The following is a 13598-nucleotide window of genomic DNA, read 5'->3' as shown; positions in this document are numbered from 1 at the left end:
ACCAATCTTGCTCCAGTGGCGAGTTCACAACACATGATTGGCACGATGTCTTCACAACACACCATATGATTGGCTCAATGTATTCACATCACATGATTGGCTCAATGTATTCACATGTCGACGTTTTGCCGAGGAAGGGGTGGGATATGTGTAGACAACGGCCATATTGGCGTTACAAACTAACCCCATGCATTTCTATGTTTTTTGTTAGTGCTGTCTCCTCATTAGAAAGTCTCTAGCTACATGCACTGGACCATAAATATGCCACCAAAAATAAATACCTAAATAGCCTAATAATAACTTCACGTGGGTATCGAACCTGCCTCCTAAATTAAACTGCCTGAAAACCAGGCTCGGACTGGTAATCTGTACAACCGGGCAAATGCCCGGTGGGCCGGTCCACATGTGGGCCGGTGACCTCCGGGATTTTTTTTTTTAAAGTTATTTAGCCTATTTGCGGCCCGTCATGTATGACCTAGGCCTAGCCTATAAATGCAGTTGCATCCATTTTGATTGGGGATGACAGGTCAATTATTTTGGCCTCTTCATGACAGGTTCAGTGTGTGTTACGATCGCGCCCCCCAGCCCCACCCCTCAAGTGGATTTGTCCAAGCAGCCGCTTGGTTTGTGGGGAAATATAGCCTAGGTTACTAGTCCATGCTGGTAGCCTATAAGTGCCCTCCGCTGGCTGGTGTTCACATCATCGCAGTTTAACCGTAAACAGTAATCAGGTGTCTAGTTTTATTCCATAAATATATTGATTTTATAGACGTTAGTTGCACGCGCTACCAAGAGCTTCCATTTACTGCACCATGTAGTGCAGTTTGTCTGTCAACATAAAAAAAACTACGGGTAGCCTACAATTTTCGCTTGGTGGAAAAGTGTAGCACAGGTTAAAGAAAACCCATTCATGTTTGGACTCAAAAGGAACTTCAAAGTATTTCCCATATAGCCTTTTAGCTCACAACGACAGTGAAAGTGGAACTTGGAAAGTGGAAGTCTCTCCACAGAGTGTTACATTAGATGCACAATCAATCGCGAGTCGATGCACGTAAAAAGTATCAACTGGTAGGTTAGTAACGAAGGTAGCCTAATTTTGCAAAATGTGATGACGGCACACAAACTTAAGTTTAGTATAGTTGTGGTGATAGCCTACAGTTAATGTGAATCGCTGACTATAACCAAAGTAAAGGAGAAGATTTGCACCAAATAGGCCTAAAGGCTGTGGTTGTGTTTCTACAACATGCACAAATCGTGATTTTTGTCAACTATGACGATCTCCATGCATGTTCAGTAGCCTATATTTTTCATTTAGTCAAGCAGTGACATGTGGTTTAATGCATGGGGTAACATGAGACAGACAGAAGATGAGCCTGTCTTTAGTAGCCTATCCCTGAATCTTGTCCCTCTCAAATCACTTTAAAATGGTGTGATTAGCAACCAGAGAGACCCCCGTGTTATTGTGATTATAATAACCTATAGGCTATAGGTCCAAATCTAAATGTTTGGGTTCAGTTTATGAAGTGTTGCTACAGCATGATACTGTGTGTGGGGGGGAATTGGGGGGGGGATTTTGGTATCGGTGGGCTTGGGCTTGTGTGTGTGTGTTTGTGTGTGTGTGTGTGTGTGTGTGTGGGGGGGGGGGGTCTTCGGTCCAGTTGTGGGCCGGTCCAGGAGAAAATTGCCAGGGCCGATTTTTGTTCCCAGTCCGACCCTGCTGAAAACCATTCATCTACCTACTTGTGCCACGATCCAGCCAACAGATTGTGGTGAAATTTACTTAATACAATTACAAGAAGTCAGCTGATATTATGATTGTAGCATGTTAACACGGCTGATCATGGTATATGGCAAACTATAAGTGCCCAAAAAGCATTACAATATGGCCGCCGAGTGGAGGGACTTGCCTAAAAGGACTTTGTCTAAACCATAGCTATAACAGAGCCCGTCTACGGAGAGCCTGGCCACTCCGTAAAAGTCCCATTGTACCGAATTTTGGTTGCAGTTCCACCAAAGTTCCACTGGGGGCGATCGCCATGAGTGCAAAATTAATGGGAGTCAATGGAGCTAGACGGCTAAATTTGTCTCTTTCACCTGATTGTCGTTGACAAATCTCAGATTTGATTGTAGTTTGTGTAACTTCAACATGGGTTATAGGTCAAAAGTGGAAAGAACGAGTGCTTATGTCCTTTTGATTTCTTACAGGTTGGGTCATTGTTGCCCATAACACGCTAGCATTGTGCTAATGAAGGATTAGCAGGGAGTCCCAAAAATATTTTATTCAAAATGTGTGAACTCTGAACTCTGTGTCTTTGCATACACAGCTCAAGTTGTGAACAAGCAATATCCTACAATTAAAGTTCTCAAACTATGAGAGTTTTATGAAGTGCTGGCAAAAACATCTGAAATCACCTGATGAGAACTTTGTGCACTCTATGAACATTGAACGAGTGAATAAAAAATAGAAATAATTATCCCTGAAAGTCCGAGAAATATGACTTGAATAGAAGTTAGTTATTACAGTTTTTTCTGAATGCTTAAACACATTTTTTGTAACTATGGCTTTTTTTGCAAAACTCTACACACAAATGGCAAAACCACTCACTGAGTTCGCAAAACTAAAAGCACAAACATTGCTTTGCACTCAGTTTGCAATTTTGTAACACACACTTTGCACAACTGTAGGCACAATGGCTATTATTTACACTATTTTGCCAACTCTCTGGCACACTTTCTCATGTGAAAACTGTTTTAGATAATTAGTTCACTTTGCAATCAGACTAAGCACTATAAATAAGCCACAGGTAATGTACAATGGGTACAATGGAGTGAGCAGGAAGAGTGAGAAGAGAAAGAAATAGCCCTTTTACAGACAAAAAAACAGTCTACATGTGGGGATATTGTCATGTCAGGCCTGGATACGTCATTCCAGAATATATTTTTCCCGGTGCCTTGGACTAGGACATTGCATGTGATGTAGACAGAATTTTGAGAGAGACGACCCGATGTAGACTGATTTGTTTTGTCTCAGTGAAATGCTATTTTGTGTTTTGACTTGGAAAAACACACTTGTGTTTGTTTTGATGTGTGTAAATAAACACTAATACTTGAAGTTTGGATCCCTGTATGTTTACAGAACTATGACAAAAGTATGACCTCAAACTGACATAGTCTACCTTGTGCACAGAGAAAGCAAAAGCCAGATGTGTTTTTTATTCATACCATCAGTGTGTTGTTGGCACATTGTGTGCTTACTATTGTGATGGCTTGTGTTTACTGTTAGATACAAAAACACCATTTTTACGAAGGTGTGAAGAGTTAAGCAAGGTGTGTTAGCTTATGCAAGTGAACCACAATGTTTTGCTGATTGGGTGAGAGGTTTTGCCATTTGTGTGTAGAGTTTTGCAAAAAAATCCATAGTTACAAAAAATGTGCTTAAGCAATCAGAAAAAACTGTAACAATTAATTGATAAACTTTTAGAATACTTTGAGCACTGATGCAGTCAGTATATAGCCTGACGAGCCAGACCCGCATTAAAATGTAGGGTCTGGGCACTCACCGTTCGCAGTGCTCAGTCCGAGGGGTGGGATAATCAGTTGTCTTTCAAATTCCCTATGCACGCAATAGGACAGCGGCAGCGCTATGAGTCCCATGCGTTTCCCACCGGCGGAGCTAGTTGGCTAGTTCAAACGTTTGCCAACTTAATAAAAGCTTAACTCATGTCATGTTCGCCAGCAGCAACATCCATCTTATTTGTTTTCAAGTAGCAGGGAATTCAAGCCAAACCGTTGCAACTCTGCCATCAATCATTATGTTAATAATCTATACACTCTATACACGATTTCATTGGCCTGATTGAGTTTCGATTTCTGGAGCTCACAAGCCAACGGAGAGTTGCTAGACTAGCCATGGCAGCAAATGTAATTTGCTGCCGCTAGGGGCGCGTCTAGATTTCTAGGCTAGTTAGTATAGGCCTCTTACATTGTTTGCAGGTAGGCCTACATTTCATTCCATTTTCGATGGCAAACAGCGCCAAAATAACCACCAGTGGACAAAAAGAGTATTACATGTGTACTGTTCTCGCCATAGAGAATGAATGGGGGAAGTTACGGAGGTCATAGTTCGGCGATGTCGTACTCCCGTGCGGGCCAGATGCTATATACCACAGACATGTTTTAGGGGGCCACCCAAAATGAGGTGGCGGGCCGTAGTTTGGGGACCACTGGTCTAAACCACTGGCGGGCCAGATTGTAGTCAAACGAGTTGATGACGTAGCCTACTGTTGTGTCTTTAAATTGATAGCCTATAGATCTACCAGACAGACAAAGACAGGATAGGATAGGATAAAAAGTTTAATCCTTGAAAGAATAGCTTGGATATAAGCATATTAGAACTGACTGAATATAGTAACAGTTTTTGACGTAGGCCCCCCGTCTCTGATCCGTCTAACAGTGAGCGGATCTCAATTCCTGCCTTCAGACGGACACCAACTGGTGTTGGAGGCTGAAGGAGTAGAAGACGAAGTTGGCACGCCGCGGCCATCAGGACATGGACTGCTAGCGACGGTGGCTGGAGGGCTGGAGGAGGGAGCATTGATGTCGGCGCACTAGATTAGCAGAAAGAAGTGTTAATAACAATAATATTAAAAATAATGCCAGGGCTGTCAAAATAACACGTTCATTTTGAATTACAGAAAGAATAACACGTTTAATACAAATAACGCTGATTAATCGCATTTCGTAGTGACATTTGACCCTGTGCTGTCTAGCTACATGAAGGACTGAAGGAGGCAAAACGAGAAAGCACTGCTTGGTCCTGTGAATGAAACTTTTAGCCTATACATTTTTTTAAAATGTATAAATGGTCACTTTAAGAGCAATTCACGTTTAGTTCTCAATGATCTTTTGCCAGCTCCACTCAGATTCTAAAAATAATTCTGTGGAAATGCAGCAACTGGAATCCATGCATTTCCACAGAATTATTTTTGGAATCTGATCCCTTATCATACCTTTTCATTCATACTCGTCACTCGACTTATCGTGACTAAATTTAAGATGGCGGCGAACGGTAAACTTCCTGTAGGTACTGTCTGTATAAATCGTCTTGTAAATAAACTAGCCTACTAGTGCTTTCAAAGCTCTCAATGTCTCGTTTTTAAATGGGCCCTCGGAAGTCTACCAATGAAGTGTGGAGCTACTTTGAGCCTCTTAAATGGTGTAAAACAGTGATTTATTTGCATGGCTAGGCCGATGCCCAAGGCTGTTGGTAGCATTGGCTAATTAGCGCCAGATTTCTGAGTGCAGGGGATAAGCCAAGATGAGCTATGAGACATACTGTATGTTAACACTCTGTATCATTTTTCAACACACTTTAGGTCAATATCACACCGGAATTCTCCTTTAACTAGGAGTTCTGTTGATGTATCTATACCCAATATGGGATTGAATCTATACCCAATATTAGAAATTAGAAAATGCATAATTTTGTCATTTTCGACCCCCTCTCCATTCAAATTTATATATCTCGAAATGGATTTCTCATTTCGTTGTGGCACACCTCATTTGGTCGTGACATTAGACCTATGTTCGCTAATTAGACAGGTAAAATTTGGCCTGGAAAAACCTGTGAATATGCCAAAAACCCAGACGGCGTACTGAAGGAAAACTAATATTGTGCGGAAGCACGTAGGAGGATGGAGCCAGGCTAACATTGACCAGCGGCAAGGGGCAAATGTCCTACTGTTCACTGTCGATCAGCAGCGAAACAGTTGAAATGTCAGCGTTATGCTCGTGTCAAACAAATTGAGTGTTGAACTTGAGAATGAAATAGAACTTAAGCGTATACCTTAACTAACATTGTCGACTTTATTGCTACAGCTTCATCATTTCCAATATGATTCCCTCCTAAGAGACGTCTTGACGATAGACTCACCTTCGTCTCTACACGCTGTAGCACCTGTTTCAGCTTGTCCACAGTGACTTGTTCGATCTCCTCCACCTGGCCAAGAGGAACAGGGCGAAAGGGTCAAAGGACAAGGGTGAGAGGTTGGGGTTTAAGGACGAGAGGTCTGAGGTGAGAGGATAGTGAGCCTGAACACAAGACCCTCTCAAAAATGCTCTGATCTGGCATGCGTATGAGTATGGCCCAGCAGTCACATCCCATAGGAAAGCAACATTTGAAATGAGATCTCACTTGTTTTTCCTAATAAACCCTTAGGAGAAACAGGTGAGACCAGAATAGATTGATCGCATGGGTATGGCCTAGCAGTCACATCCCATAGGAAATGAGATCTCACATGTTTCTCCTAATGACCCCTAATGTTGCTACACTGCAATGGAAATCAGGCGATTTCGGAAGGTATGTATCTTTAACTTTTTTTGTATCCAGACACCAATTTTCGTTCAGCCTCAAGCAGGTGTCATTCATGCTAACTAACGTTAGCTAACATTAACTTACAATTACTGCTAATGTTAATGTTAAATATACACAAAGACAGACTCATAAACACATAGTTCTGTGTTCATTGGGTATGAGCTGCTGACAGAAACAAAACAAACTTTTACAACAAACTAAAATGAGCATGAAATGAGCAACAGCTGGTAGGTTAACGTTAGCAGACCGTATAGCTATGCTAATTAAATATGCTTTGTGGTGGTTGTACAGCCTATGGTTGCAGCTAACATTTGTCAGCTAATATTAGCTAACACAGTTGAAGTAATGTTAGTCTCTTCACAAGCCACACGTACAGCAATAATCATGGCAAACAACATCTTATTAATTCATTCAGGGTAGCTTCATATTATTAACCTGACTCTCGGCTCTTCCGCTTAGCTACGCCTAGCTCCACTCACATCCATCTGGGGTCGCTTCCGTTGAGAGTGATTTCGGCACCAGATTTTATGGTAGAGCCAATCAGGACGCAGGGCGGGAGTTTCATAGATGTGACGTAGCGTAGAAGCGACTGTGAGACTGTTCTCAGCGCCACGGGTTGGCTTCGATGTGAGTGGTTGAAGTAGCATGTCAATAGATGACGGACAAGTGGCTTATCCAATCATATGCAAGGATTTTTGATAAGGCCCAGCCTTCTGAAACACCACTCCAATGGATCGATCCCAGAAGGATGAGTGGAACTAGGCGGAACGAAATTCATCTGCCGAGAGTCAGGTTATGAAATTATAGCCATAAACGTTACTAGGTGTTTTTGGTTGTAGCATTATCAGACAGTCATTTAGCTAACCCGGTAGCATCTACAAGTTATTATGTTAAAACATAATGGTCATGGTTTCCGAGTGTGTTGCTCTAATATTTTGTCTCCCGCGGATTTTTAATGTTTGTCAACATCATTCACTGATAATGGTTCATGAAAGTCTTGATATGAAGTTCTGTAAATATCAGTGATTAATGCACTCTTTCTTTTTTTTTTCTTTCACAGGGGTGACCCCCAAAACGGACGGTGGAATCTGCCTGCCTTCATGGAAGTATCACATGATTTGCAAACATTTTAGTTATTATCAATTAATAGTGATTGGATTAAGGAGGAAAATAAGATACTTAGAATAACCCATAAATTAGGTGAAACCCAGAAATGACTCGACATGTCGAGTTTAATCTCATCATGATATTTTTTTTTCTTTATGTTTGGCCCTAATACTCTGTTTTTACTGGAAAAAAATGTTGTCCATGTGCATGAATGCACCATATAGGTGTGTCCTATATGTCTAGTATGCTGATTGCTGTGTGCATGCTGTGTGTGATTGTTGTTTTAATGAATATTATGCTGGCAAGATGTTGTTTTTTTTAAACTACATTTAAGTTCCCTGTTACTTACTTGCAATATTAAAAATGTCCAGTTTATTCACATTAATTCCTGTTTATTCCCGTATATTCTCATCCATCCAAAATTCTAACTTTGAACATTCCTGGAATTTTGCAAATCTAACCCCAATCCAAGACTCGTATTAAGTAGTTGGTCTCTCTCTTTGTTCATGCGAAAAAGCAAGAGAGTGTGTATTGTGTGTGTGTGTGTGTGCGTGTGTGTGTGCGTGCGTGTGTGTGTGTGCGCATGCGTGCCTGCATGCATCTATTGCAGGGCCTCTTACCTCTCTGTGGTACATAACGGGTAAGACGGTTTCCTGGAGATTTCCAGGGATACTGAGGGTAATTGGGAGAGAGGCGTCAACACTGACATTCATTATCATATGTTTTACCTAAAGCAGGACAGGGGTTACCAGGAGATAAATCAAACTAGAACCAGTAGAATGGTCATAAGTCTGACATGCTGGAATAAAGGAAAGATCCAGAGTTATGGCTGTTGGATTTGGCAGACTCCTTTGTCCGATTCGAACCTGGGTCCCCGTGGGCACTTGGACCCGTATATGGTATGAGCGCTGTAGCCTGCTGTGCCACAGCGCTAGGGGTGGGCGATATGGACAAAAAATAATATCTCGATATTTTTTGTGATTTTGACGATAACGATTATTAGTCGATATCCTTTTAAAAAATGTTTTTGTTAAAGTCTGAGTTACTTTACCGCTAATTATTTATGAATAGCATCATTACAATAATAACCAATAACCTAACCTGTGACTTTTTAACCAAATCAACCAATGCATTGTCACTCTATGACACATTTCCAATTCTGCCCCCACTTGGGTGTGTGGCAATGACATGGTCTAGCCAGCTACATTAGAGAAGATGAATAGGCCTAACAGTTTCCCAAGAGAAAGTCTGAGGCTGATGTTCCTTTCAAACCTTTACATAGGATTCACTGTAAAACTAAGCAGACCAACAGAGTACATGTCAGTTATTTCCTTCTATGTTTTGTTTAAGAGCACTAGCCTTCCAAGAGGCTAGCATTCCAAGTTACAGAATAGAAACTAATGCGTTAGCTTATGGCTAATGTATATGAGAAATCCCATAGAGATGCTAACGTTAGCATAATCGGTAAACGTAGATATTTACAGCGAACTTCAGTGCATTTACAAAAAAGTTACTTGAGAATAGTTCTTTGTTTACAACTGACTATTAAAATACTCAAAGGCTAATGTTTTCTCTCCATATAATACCGTGTAGGAAAAAACGTGACTGTCTCATCAATGCTACTTGAACAGAAGTAGCCGCATAAAATCCCAAGTAGGCTACTCTCGCTGCACAAAATAAACATTAGGCGTGCGTGGGACAACGTTGTGACCCACTAGTGATCACGTGACACTTGCTCTGCTGCAGCCAAGGGCTTCTCCCGCATACACCTCCTGGGAATGTATGAGTCTTCAATGCGTGATTTCGAGTGTTTTTCCCCCATAAGTAATTTAAATACTCGATAATGTCAAATTGCACATCGTTAAAACAACAATCACGATATTATCGCAGACGATATATATCGCCCACCCCTACACAGCGCCCCGCGCACAATGTAATATTTAAAATGTAACAGGGAACAGATTAGAATGTTGGTCAAACTATAAAATGGAGAATAGCAATAATAAACAACAATGTCAAATTAATCAACAGCCTAATGGAAATAAAACAATATTATACAAACCATAATGCATAAGAATTGCTTAAAGAACTAAGTGCATGTTGAACAGGAATTTCTTTAGACGTTTTGGGTCGTTTATGTCTTTAGTCTTAAAGCGATGGTTCGGAGTAATTTCACCCTAGGGTCCTTTGCACCATGACCCCGAGCCAAACACCCTCCCAGAACCTTTTTTCCCTTGGTCGAGCAGCGCTGTCAGAAACTAATGACGTTCTGCAGTCGTAATGGAACCAACTTTTATCTCGTAAATTACCCCACTAATAATGCCCTGAATGGTACGAAACTTCTGCAGTAGTACAACTATGACCTTTAGTCCAATAACGAGGCATTAGAAAGTTTGTAAGTGCACCAGGAGTTTATTTAAATAAGACTTGCCTGATTATCTGCTACTATACCGCTGCGTCGACGTTTCTTCCGTGATTTGGGAAAAGCCTGTAAAAGTCCTTGCCGGAAGCGATTACATCAACGTTTTTTGGTATATCCAGTTTTAAATATTTTTTTCCGAAGTGTTTACAACTTAGTGTTAACTAATAATTGTTGCAAACTGGACTACGAACAAAATATTAGTGCATTCCTGGATCTACATCCTTATGCATGCTTCCTGCCAGGACTTTTACGGGCTTTTCCCAAATCACGGAAGAAACGTCGAGGCAGCGGTATAGTAGCAGATAATCAGGCAAGTCTTATATAAATAAACTCCTGGTGCACTTACAAACTTTCTAATGCCTCGTTATTGGACTAAAGGTCATAGTTGTACTTCTGCAGAAGTTTCGTACCATTCAGGGCATTATTAGTGGGGTAATTTACGAGATAAAGAGACCCTAGGGTGAAATTACTCCAAACCATCGCTTTAAAAAGAAATTCACTCTTAAAACAAGATACATTATCTTAACACTTCTACGTTTATTTTATGAAAGTTTTGAACTAGTTATCATAGAACTCATTCATAGTTTTGGGTCGTTTAAAGCGATGGTTCGGAGTAATTTCACCCTAGGGTCCTTTGCACCATGACCCCGAGCCAAACACCCTCCCAGAACCTTTTTTCCCTTGGTCGAACCCTGGTCGAGTAGCGCTGTCAGAAACTAACTAGACGTTCTGCAGTCGTGATGGAACCAACTTTTATCTCGTAAATTACCCGACTAATAATGCCCTGAATGGTACGAAACTTCTACAGTATGTTCTTTACTCATAAAACGAGGCATTGAAAAGTTGTTAAATACACCAGGAGTTTATTTAAATAAGACTTGCCTGATGGATGCTACTATCTGCTACTATACCGCTGCGTCAACGTTACTTCCGTGATTTGGGAAAAGCCCGTAAAAGTCCTGGCAGGAAGCATGCATAAGGATGTAGATCCAGGAATGCACCAATATTTTGTTCGTAGTACCAGTTTGCAACAATTATTAGTTAACACTAAGTTGTTAACATTTCGGAAAAAAATATTAAAAACTGGATATACCAAAGAACGTTGATGTAATCGAATTCATTAAGATAACATTATGGAATGTTAAAACGGAAGCCTTGTGGGAGCAACTATGATGCTGATAATGGAACTCTCTTGAAACGGTCAATATTTGAGGGGGTACAAAAAGGAGCAGTATGAACAGTTTGGTGAAATGTACTTTTTTGCAATGATCTGGAGGTGAGAATGGATACTTACTAAAGTGCTGAATAGCTCCTCATCCATATATTCCACTGCAGAGTTCTACTGGATTGAAGGACAACTCCAGTTGTCTACATGAAGGCACACACACACACACACACACACAGAGAGAACTTAAAAGTCAGTGGCAACAGAAATGCTTTCATTAAAACATAATAAGATAATTTGTAGACCTTTTATATGCCAATCTCTAGGTATGGTGAAAGTATGTGATGATGTGGGGCTATTTTAATTCCAAAGGCCCAGGGAACTTTATCAGGATGCATAGTATCCTGGATCCATGAAATAACTGGCCTTTAAAAATAAAAATCTGCATGCCTTTATGGGAATTTGACATAGGGATGCCAATACTTATGACCCCTGTATTTTAAGGAAGAACATTTATTTATTTATGATACATTATTCATTCACAAAGAAAGGATATTTCCTCATTTTGTTACTTAAGGCATTATGATCAATTTCCAGAAGATGATTTTATATTCCTTTTTTTAGTTAACTTTAGCATGGGTACCAATAATTCTGGAGGGTGTGTTTAGTGTCTACGCTGTGTAATTCTGGAGGGTACTGTGTGAAGTACCGTAGGCTATGCTGTGTAATTTTGGAGGGTACTGTGTGTAGTACCGTAGGCTACGCTGTGTAATTTTGGAGGGTACTGTGTGTAGTGGATACGCTGTGTTTGGAAGAGGCTCCCACTGGATTTTCATGGGAAAATTGATTTTTTTGCATATTCTGCTAATATACACTGTAACGGTTTTTCACAATTGTAACAGTATTGTACTGTAATAAGTACTGTACTGTAATGATTAAATGCAGTATACAGTACTGCCAACCGCCAAGCATTGTGGGGAAATTACCGCTCTTTGTTATGTACTGTTTATCAATTTACAGTAAAATTCCACGGCTGAAAATGGCCAATAGAAATTAGGTCGTTATTTTAAATGTGGATGGGGATACTGCCTTGAGGGTCGTTATTTTAGATGTGGGTGGGGATACTGCCTCGAGGGTCGTTATTTTAAATGTGGGTGGGGATACTGCCTCGAGGGTCGTTATTTTAGATGTGGGTGGGGATACTGCCTCGAGGGTCATTATTTTTTTTTACGGATGACAGGCGGTTGAGGAGACGTCGAGGGAGAAGGATGAGAAGAGAAGGAGAGAGAAGGTGCTAACTTATCCAAAGGCCAAGGGAACTGTGTTGCAGCCTGCACAGCCTGCATCAAGCACTACTTTAATTCCAGAAATTCAAGTTGGACTAACCACAAGGTGAGGCTTTTGTGGACTCTTGTCTGATCACTGGGCCATTAAATGTGAACATAGAAGCTATTCTAAAGTAAATCTGAACTGAATGTTGTGCTTTAGCCAACTTAGGCTATCTTATCATTTAGCTTGTGGGAGGTAGCTTGCTTGTTAGCTCTTATATTAACATTTTAGATATTGTCAATTTTATACAGTGTAACATTAGGTATGATATTTGCATACTACTAAAATATGTAAGGGGTGTGACTTTCGAAACCGACGTCTCGAATCAGTGTCAAGGCTTCGAAGCACAAGTGTTTCAAAACACTGCTTCGAAACGTGGTTCAAAACAGTCATGTGACCACTGCTTCGATAACCTGACTCCGCCAGATGGATTTGCTCCGCATATCCATCTGGGAACTTTTCATTGAAGAACTTTTGGGAAGGGGCGGAAATACTGGTTAGCTGATTGGATAAACCATCTGTCTATCACTACCTTTGTTGGTTATCGACGGGCCAAATCAACCAATTTGATGAACAACGTGTTCTTCTAATGCCTTCGTTTAACATAGGCTACAAATAAGTTAGGTAACGTGACTAACGTTAAGATGTTTTAACATCAAGTTTTCACGGTAGGCCCTACACTTCTGAAGAAATATAAGTATATTCCTCCATTGTGAACTGGAATCAGCCGTGGAGGATGTCTGTGTCTTTCATTCCTCCCAGCTGCATGGCTGAGACTCATAGCTTCACAGCTTACCCAGGAATACTTTCTAATTTGAATAAAACTTGCGCGATAGCTCTGTGGATGCCACCATGTTGTTCGTTGCGTCACACCTCAACCCGCCTCAAAGCCAACGCTGATTGGACGTTCGTTTTGTGAACTGCTCCAAATTCTCTTTAACGGAAAGTATCCAGACTGATCTGCGAGTGAAACCCTGAAGCTCGTGAGATCAGGATGGTCTCACGAGGCTACTGCTTCGAAACATCGTTCAAAATCCCCGTGTCATGTGACCAAAGTTAATTGAACCTTTGGTGCATTTCACCGGTGTTGGCAGGCGTGCCCGCGCATTCAATTATCAGTATAGGTTTTCTTAAGCAATATGATGGTGTAGTGGTTAGTGAGGGTGTTTTTTGCACGGTAGGCCTAGCCCAGGCTGCTCAAA

Source organism: Alosa pseudoharengus, unplaced genomic scaffold (assembly GCF_046254945.1).
Source record: "Alosa pseudoharengus isolate Yale_2024_CS ecotype anadromous, Long Island Sound unplaced genomic scaffold, YU_APseudo_1.1 YU_APseudo_1.1_scf_1, whole genome shotgun sequence".
NCBI lineage: Eukaryota > Metazoa > Chordata > Actinopteri > Clupeiformes > Clupeidae > Alosa > Alosa pseudoharengus.
The sequence above is the reverse complement of the archived record's forward strand: the minus strand, read 5'-3'. Positions refer to the sequence as shown.